The sequence below is a fragment of the Medicago sativa genome, chromosome 1, assembly GCF_051527215.1.
Source record: "Medicago sativa cultivar Bolivia chromosome 1, Bolivia_mono, whole genome shotgun sequence".
Classification (NCBI taxonomy): Eukaryota; Viridiplantae; Streptophyta; class Magnoliopsida; order Fabales; family Fabaceae; genus Medicago; species Medicago sativa.
This window is the reverse complement of record NC_140749.1, coordinates 8,710,188-8,718,048: the sequence shown is the minus strand read 5'-3', so window position 1 is coordinate 8,718,048 and position 7,861 is coordinate 8,710,188. Positions and strand designations below refer to the sequence as shown.

At 32.7% G+C, this 7,861-nt stretch overlaps 1 long non-coding RNA gene and 1 pseudogene across 1 annotated transcript; both read left to right on the top strand.

Annotated features, from left to right (window-relative positions):
* Positions 1-806: 806 nt before the first annotated feature.
* Positions 807-1,496, top strand: LOC146952359 (ethylene-responsive transcription factor ERF018 pseudogene; annotated as a pseudogene).
* A 3,420-nt stretch (positions 1,497-4,916) lies between these two features.
* On the top strand, positions 4,917-5,820 carry LOC146952358 (uncharacterized). The gene is made up of 2 exons (XR_015021444.1): positions 4,917-5,504; positions 5,596-5,820. It is a non-coding gene; the product is annotated as an uncharacterized LOC146952358 (long non-coding RNA).
* Positions 5,821-7,861: the final 2,041 nt, after the last annotated feature.

Below are 7,861 nucleotides of genomic sequence, written 5' to 3'. Positions count from 1 at the left end.
TTCCCTTATTGATATGTCACATATTCACTTTACTTTCTAAAGCTTTTGCTGTCAAAACATTTGAAGTTCAAATTCTATGAGTTACTTCAACTCATCTACATTAATGTAAGCTCCGTCCTTAAATATAGAAGTTCGTTGATTAAGTTATGCAACTCAAAAAATTGACAGTAGTGTTGAATTAATTGATAATCTATATTTATTTTTAATTTTACCATCTATGAGAGAAAATTAGTTTGGATTTTTTTCATGGCATTTATTATACATTGTAACAAGAAAATACAATGTAATTAGAAGTGTTAACAAATAATTAATACAGGTAAAAAATTTGAAATATGTCATAAAAATCTAAAGAGAATTATATTTTTTTTTGTATTGAAATAGAATTATATATATATATATATATATATATATATATATATATAGAGAGAGAGAGAGAGAGAGAGAGAGAGAGAGAGAGACGGTGGTAATAATAATAATAATAATAATATATTTTGAAATGGAATTGACATCCCCTCTATTTCATTTATTAAAAAAAATTATAATCAATTTCTAAAAATATAGAGGATTACATTATGAAAGAAATAGACACAAATGGAGATTAATAAGAGTCAAAATAAAAAACTGTATCTATTTATTTCATAAATGTTTTTTTTTAGAGGCTATAACATAAATGATGTCTCTTTCAAAAAAAAAAGCATAAATGATAACAATTTCAAAATAAGTGTCAAATTCATGGAAACCATCACAACTTATTATATATAAAGCCAGTTAAACCCATATCCACTCATCAACTCATAAACCAAACCATGGACACATATATGACTTGTTCCATTCCTACTAGTGGTATCAATGTCACCACAACTGATCAAAGCCCTAATAGTAGTAGTAATAAGATGTACAGAGGGGTGAGGAAGAGAAAATGGGGAAAATGGGTATCTGAAATTAGGCTTCCAAATAGCAGGGAGAGAATATGGTTAGGATCATATGACACACAAGAGAAAGCTGCTAGGGCATTTGATGCAGCCCTTTATTGTCTACGTGGTCCTCATGCAAGTTTCAATTTCCCTAACACACCTCTTACCATCAATGTAGCTGTGAATCATGGTGTTGGTCACCAATCTCTTACACCAGAAGAGATTCAAGAAGTTGCTGCTAAGTATGCAAATGAGTCACCAACAATTGAGCTCACTCAAGAAGAAGATCAACAAGTATCTTCAGAGTCACAAAATGATGCCAATTCCAATATTCATTCTTATTCATGCCAACTTAATGATAATGAAGGGATGGTGCAAGTAGATTATGGAGACTTGAGGAGAATGGATTGGAGATTTGAGGATATGTTTGATGACTTGAATGGGGTTGCTAATTGCTCTAATTTTTATGAGCTGCAAAATATGCAATACTCAACACAAGTTTTTGAAGAGGATAATGTGGACCAAATAGAATGTGAAGATACTTTTTCGGATCATTCAACCCTTTGGAATTGGAACTTTTGATTCACATGCATATATCATACGGGGACCAAACTGAAGCTCTCACTTGATGAGTTGGGATCCTTTGCCATACTAGAGACATATACAAATAAACAAAGTGGTGTATTGAATATCCAATACACCAATTTTTCATAATTTTATTTTTCCATCTCTAGATGGATCTCTCTATAGAAGCGGAGAGGATTCAAATTCCTCACCGGCCAATTACACTCAAACAACTTTACCTCTATTCAATAGTGATTATACTAATTACACCACCAAGAAAAAAACAGTGATTGTACTAGTTGAAATCTTGCATGTTTAAATTATTGAATTATTTTACTTTGAATTTCAGATTGGTCCATTACGCCCAATTAACTCTTACATTTTCTCCCTTCAAAAACTTTCATATTTTTTCTTTTTTTTTTTTTTTGTTCAATTTTTACTTTTAATTGTGAAAAGATTCTAAATACTAATAACAAAATGAAAAAACACTACTAAGATTCAAATATATTTTCATTTTTTCAAAAAAAAAAAATCTCATTCAATATTGAGAATATGAAGGATAATCAATTTTGTTTCTATTTTATTTGGAGGTCAAAGAGCAAGTAAATAGACTTTAATATTTTTTGTATTATTGATGACATGTCATCTTACGTTATTCTTAGCATCTTTTTCAGTAGGTTTTTCATCTAGAATATAGAAGTATTAGACCAATTGCTTATGATTTTGGTACATTTGTAATGTATTCTATATTTGAGTCATGTAATACTATTCTTTCCGAAACATAGCAATTTAGGGTGTTTTGATGTAATTCCCGAAGAAATCATGCAAATCGACAAAGCAAGATATCTGAAGACATGTGAAGACTTTGGGAAGATCAAGAATGAAGATTCAAGAGGCCTCATAAGATATTACAGGGGGAGGAATTGTGTTCCCAGGTCCAAAGACATCTTATATGGAAGCAAACACCCAAAAAGACAAAGAAACATACATTTCAGCACCGGACTACACTCACATGCGCCCCGAGCATGGCCATGCTCCTGGCGCATGATGTAGACGCCTGGAGGATGAAAATGCTCTCTCACATGCTCCATGAGCATGTGATGTGCACCTCGAGCATGGCTAAAAAGAGGCCAAAACTGATTTTTGCTACTTTTTAGTAGAAAAAGCCCGGTTTTTTAGCCCAACTTCAGGTGGAAAGGTCAGATAAAGGCACATTGTTGTTCCACTGAAAGCAGCACAATTATGAATTGTTGTAAATATCAGAGAATGACAAAAAATAACTGCAGCACATTAAATAATTTAAAAATTATTTTCATGAAGGAAATTCTCATAAAAATAATCATGTGATATGTTAGATTATTAAGAGTTTGATAGTTTAATAAAAAACTCTTTTAATGATATAATAACATAACATATAATCAAAATAATATGAGTACTTTTTTCTCTTTCAAATTTAATTAAATTACTAAATCCTTGAATCAGACATAACCAGTACCTTTCCTTAAAAAAAACAAAGAGAAATATGATAAGTGTATAACCTTAAATTTTCTACTTCTCAATATTTTCATTCTAAAACTTTATTAAATTAAAAAATCATAATTAAAGTTTAATGAAAATTTTCCTTTGTCTCTCAAATATAAAAAATTCTAAGTATAGGGTTTACATCTGACTCGCCGTTTGTTTAAGATCGTTGCTTCTTCATTTGTAACCTGACCCCCAAACACCGCCTAGTTGATCCCATACGCGAATTCACCAATCAATCATGGGAAAAATCATTAATTTTTCTAATATAAATTAACCCCTATAAAAAAATTCATAAATTTTTCAAATGTAAATCAACCCAGAAAAAATCAAAAAAATTTTAATTACCCGATGAGAACGAGTGGCGGAAGAAGGAGGAGTTGGAGAATCATTGATCTGAATTTCAAACCAAAAAGCAGATTTGTGGTTGATATGTGTGGAAAAATCATCACATAACATCACACTTAAATAATATTATACAAATAAGGAATCAATCAATTGAATTGAATTCGTAATCAATGGAAACAGATCTGACAACTCAAATAAGATAGCCTTTTCGACAACAGAGTCTCAAAGCCTCGTTCATATTCTCAAACTGATGATCAAATGAATAATTTTTATTGGTACGCTTGTTACCAATAAGATTCATTCCACCACTTCCATGACAAAGGAACCATCGACTCATCATGATATTTGCCATCAATGTAACCACAACAAGAACAACTAATTGAGCATCATGATTACTCTAGCCTGCAATACCAAAACATGGGGAAAATTAGCAGCACCCTGTGTTGCTCATTTTCCCCTGGGATTCCAGGCCAGAAGAATCATGGTGCTCAGTCTGTTGTTCTTTCTGGTGGTTATATTAATAACGCCGATCATGGTGAGTCAATGGTTCCTATTTGCTAGAAATTGGTGGAAGGGATCTTAGCGTTAGCAAGGGTAACAATAAAAAATTATCTCTTTGGTCAACAATTTGAGAAAATGAGTGAGGCTTTGGACTGGGGAAAAGGTTGTCTTGCTTGGGTTGTTAGGTTTCTTTCCATCGATTATGAATTCAACTCAATTGATTCATTCCTTATTTGTTTAGTTTCAAATTTCAATGTGATGTTATGTGGTAATATTTCCTCACCGGAATGTTCCTCTCCATATAGCTATATAACAAACTCAAATGTATGTCGCGGTAATGAAGAACAACAAAAGAGAGAAGTTTGGAAACCTGTTATTTCAATCTATTCTTTTAGTGGTTTTGTTCTGATAGAAAGATAGCGAAAGTTAAGGAGATTAAGAAAACATGGTTCTTTTGGCCAAACAACGCCGATCTTGATGGTGGTGGTGGAAGAAAAACTGGTGGCGGCGATTAAGGGGGAGGAGGATAGACTTCTAATTTTTAGGGTTTTAGAAGAATGTGAAATGAAAGTGAGAGAAGAAAGGTCGTTTTTAATGAGAGAAATTGGGCTTGACCCAATTGGTTTGTGTAAGGTGGTTTACGCCTAAAATGGTGGTGTGAATATCAATATAACCAAATTTGCATTTTTATTAAATTTAAAAACAATTTTTTGGTAGAATTTTTAAAAACAATTTCCAACATAAAGTTTATATGATTTAATTTTTAAAAGGCTTATTTATAGTCCCTATAAATATAGGTTGTTTGAATTTTGGTCCCTGAACTTGCTAATTATTTCAAACAGTCACTGCAATTATTAATCATTTAAAATTTAGTCTCTCAACCCATTTAATTACTGCCACGTCACTAATCTAATGAGGTGTCATTGTTGACTAGTGGCAGCCTAAGTTAGCGAATGTTGGTGTGAACGGACAAAAATACCCTGACTTCTCAGACACGCAAAAAGATGAAACTACCCCGTGTTTCAACACACTGGCCCATTTCTTATTCTTCTTCTTATCTCTCTACTACAGATCTATTCAACCTCTCCCTCTCTTTTTCAACAAACCTCATTTCATCTTTCTCTTTCACTTTCCTTCATTCTAACATAAAAAAACTACGATCCTGAACAAATTTCGAATCATAAATCAAATTCGCGATTCCAATCTCCACCACAACCACCACCACCACGCTGGTAGATTCATCGTTATATATCTATTATGTACCGTCTGCAGTCTCAGTGATTCGTCAACCACTGTCGAATCTCCGGCTAGCTCTTTCTTACAGATACAAGAATTTGAGCTTCAAATTTTAGTTTTCCTTCAGGATCAGATATAACAGAACTTTGATGCTTGATAAAACATTTGACAAACATGAAGCATATTCCAAAATGAGTTTCTTCTACATTGAAGATAACCAAGGAAGCAACTTGTTCTGCTACAGTGATTTTTTTCCTAAACAAAACATGAGATTTCTATTGAACAGCTTTAGGCTTATCGTTATTTTAAATTCTCATTTATGGGAAGAGCATTTTCGACATTGGCCACTTTGAAGCTTGAACAGTTTTTTCAAAACTTTAACCGATAATAGCTGGACTCTACAAGTTATTTACCTCCAAGGTTAGTGATGATTTCTATTCGTCCTTGCATTCCCAATTGAAATATTTTAATCCAGTATTTTAATCCAACATTTTTACTTCAAATCTACAAGTTATTTGACGATCAAGGCAGTGGACTTGATATGTGGATTTTTATTCGTCCGGGGGGCGAATTTACGGTGGCAGGTATTAAGGAGGTTACTGCCGACGAGATTGTTATCGGCGGCGAAGGTGTGTAAGGGAGACGGCGGGAAAAGGAGTGAAGGGATGAAGAAGGGCAAAAATGTAATTTCAGTGTTAGCTGATTTCTTTATGGGTAAAATTGTCCTTTCATGTCATTTTTGTTGAGCCAGCGTTGTCAGTACACGGTCAGCATGCGCCACATCAGCTAATCACATCCACATCATCGAGATTATTAGCCCAAAGACCAAAACTAGAATGATTAATAATTGCCTTGGTTGTTTGAAATAATTTTTTTTTTTTTGAGGGAATGGTTGTTTGAAATAATTAGTAAGTTGAGGAATCAAAATTCAAATGACTCTTATTTGCATGGACGAAAGGTTTTTTTTTTTTTTTTGGTTACGGACGAAAGGGATGGCAATGGGTACCCAATGGGTAGGGTACTATAGTACCCTTCCCCATACCCGCGTTTGCAAAAAATACCCGTACCCGAGCCCGTACCCTCGTGGGTAACAACTTTAGTGCCCTTCCCCATACCCTATGAACACCTAAGTGCCCATACCCGTACCCATTACCCGCACTTTAATTATAAAAAGACAATAAAGAACATCACAATTGAAATAAAACTATGATTAATTTTTTTTTTAAAGAAACTCATAAAATAGAAGAAATCGTGGTACTTAGCCAAATAAAAAAAACATCCAAAATATTCCTAAAAAATTAAAATAAAAACATTCAAAATACATATAAAAAAGTGCATGCTAAAATAAACATCAAATTGATTTAAATCATAAATTTATAGCTCGTGAGCTTATGAAGGCAAGGATGAAACGATTACCATATTAGTTTTTAGGTTTAGGTTTATGTTTAAATAGCTAAATAAAATAAATAATTGTACACCAAAAATAAATAAAATATTTATTATATTATATAAATATGTATATGCGGGTTGCGGGGCTGGGTAGTGTAGTGCCCTTACCCGCACCCATACCCATCTAAATTTACGGGTAATTACCCGGACCCAAGCCCATACCCATAAAAGCGGGGTTTTACCCTACCCATTGCGGGTATTTTTTGCGGGTGCCCATTGGATCTGGGTCCAATTGCCATCCCTACTATAGATAAGCCTTTTAAAAATACTCACACATTGAAATATATCTCACAAATTATTTTCTAATTCAAAATAATAAAAATATTTGAACACTGACATTTAAAAAAAATTGAACACTCCTTGTTATTGTTGAACTTGAATTTGTGTTTTAATTTTTAACTTAAACCTATATTATTCGGTTCGATGTTGGAGACAAACTTAAACCTGCCTTATGTGTCCCAATTCTATCTGATCGTATAGAAATGTAAATTTTAACATTAACATTGTTTTCCCATCTATTTATCTTACATATCACATTTCTTAATAGGTATATTTTTTTTCAAAGATAATAGGTATTATATGTGTGTATTAATTTTCTTAAAAAAAAAAATATTTATGTATGTCGGGGACTATATCTGAAAGCATCGCTTTAGTTATTACAATGTTGAGAAGTGATGTAAACACTCTCTTTCTAACACTATAAACACCCAAACTTCTATTGAGTGAAATCAATGTGGGTATCACACTTAGGAAATTGATCCCGCATAAAGTGGTGAGACACACATGGGTTTCATCCAATAGGAGAGTAAGAAATGTTTGGACACACACATAAAAAGATTGTCCTCAAAATATTCAATCATCTTTTTTATTAATTTCTCTGAAAAGATAGTGTTCCTATAGTTTCTCTTACAATATTATATTTTATTGCACAGGTATGAACAATGTATTTTCCTTAATATGGCTTAAGATTTGTTTCACATCTGGAGACCTCCTATGATAATTGTAGACATAAGTGTTTTCAGTTTTTGATAGACTTTTAACAAATGTGCTAAAATCATAAACTAATAACAAAATAATGATAAAATTTGGTAATGAATTTTTTGGGAAATATGATCGGATCCCTTGTTCTCACTATTGGGTAAATTTCACCAATTTGATAACGAAGTTTTAGGAAATATGATCGGGTCGTTCGAATCCCTTGTTTCACTGTTGGGTGAATTGCATCTATTCTCTATAAGTGTTCCTCTAATTCTACGACAAACTAACAAAATAGCTATGATCAATCTCTTGATCCAGAGACCTCTTTTACGGTTACAACCCTAATCTCT